Raw genomic sequence first — 1744 nt, 5'->3', positions numbered from 1 at the left:
CCAATCTGCTTTTTAAAACTCTCAATTATCTCAGTATCGGTATCTGCCCCAAGTAGTCCACCGAGTTCTGTGACCGTCATCGTTAGCAGTAAATAGCTCTGTCTAACGTTCATCTGAGCAGCCTTTCACGAAAGAGATGGTAGTTTTGGATGGCGGCAAGACGGTTTTATTTTACAACCCACTTAAACTTTCAGGAAGAAAGGGTAACAATAAATGTGTTGGATGGGGGAGGTAATTGTATTGAAAAGTACATTTCTATAGTGGTTTAAGGGCACACTTGCATCAATCCTCAAGTTTTAACACAGGATTTACCCAACAGTAAAGCCGGGCAACTGACAATATAATGGACTCCATTTAAAGCTTAAAATGAGATAGCAAGAGAGGATGGATCAAAAGACGAGAGTGAAAAGGGTGTGTAGAGAAGGTGAGGGTGATGCACAAAGAGATAGAGAGGTAAAGACACAAAGAGGATCTATCAAAATCCATTTAAGAAAGAAAGACTGAGACACCAAACAGGTGTGAATCAGGGAAAAACAGTATGCATGGCCACTGTGGTAGGCTCTCAGCCAGCACATCATATCCCAGTTCAACAAGGACAGCAAAAATAAACACTCCTCCTGCCGTCAGGACAGAAAACTAATGTTAGCTCCCTGCCCCTGACTCCTTCTGTCAACTACAGCAAATTCCAAGACACCTGTCGTCCGAAATGTCCTTAAAATCAGTGAATTCACCCAGCACAGTAAATACAAACATGCAAACTTGAGAATATACTGTCCAACGAAGGTTAAAGTCAAGGGCAACTGGACTTGGTTGAAGATACTGGAAGACGTTTCGTCCCTCATCCAAAGGACTTCTTTAGTTCTGACTGACTGGCAGGGAAACTGGCAGGGAAACTCAGCTATTTAACCTCAGTGGGGTCGTTGGCCCGGGTCATCGATACCGCTGGTTCGTTAGTGTTCCTTGCTGTGACGACAGTCGTTACAGTCGTTAAGACTACCTGTGGCCAAGACTGAACGACCATCGTTGGTATCTTCACCTGAGGCCAAGACTGAACGACCATCGTTGGTATCTTCACCTGAGGCCAATAGGTTACGTTTGTCGAGTTTCCTGGGAAGTGATGAAAGGACAGCATTGTAAGTGGGGGATAAGTGGTGGCGTAGACCCCCTCCCCTGTTCAATGACGGCTTCTCCACCCTGGTGTAGATGCTTCCTTGACACCTCTTTCAAACCATCCATCTTCTCTGTCTAAAATGTGCACCTGGTGGTCCTCAAACGAGTGTCCTCTGTCCTTCAGATGTAAGTAGACTGCAGAGTCTTGACCTGAGGAGTTGGCCCTTCTGTGTTGAGCCATGCGTTTGTGTCGTGGTTGTTTAGTCTCCCCAATATACAGGTCTGTGCATTCCTCACTGCATTGGACCGCATACACTAGATTGCTTTTCTTGTGTTTGGGTGTGCGGTCTTTGGGGTGGACCAGCATCTGTCTTAGTGTGTTCTTGGGTTTAAAAAACACAGGGATGTTGTGTTTGTTGAAAATCCTCCTGAGTTTCTCTGATAATATACACAAATATTGTCAGACATTACAAACATCTCACATTAGCGTGAGGTGAAATAAACGTAATATAGATCTAAACATACAGGTTTATATCATGGTCTTATGGCGCTGGTGGTGGACAGCATTGTCTTACACGTTGCTCCAAAATCTTGCACAGGTGTGAAACTGGGATGAGATCTGGTGACTAAAGGC

Source organism: Micropterus salmoides, unplaced genomic scaffold (genome assembly GCF_014851395.1).
Source record: "Micropterus salmoides isolate LMB-PRFRI ecotype aquatic unplaced genomic scaffold, ASM1485139v1 Ms_hic_scaffold_19, whole genome shotgun sequence".
In the NCBI taxonomy this organism is placed as follows: domain Eukaryota; kingdom Metazoa; phylum Chordata; class Actinopteri; order Centrarchiformes; family Centrarchidae; genus Micropterus; species Micropterus salmoides.
The sequence above is the reverse complement of the archived record's forward strand: the minus strand, read 5'-3'. Positions refer to the sequence as shown.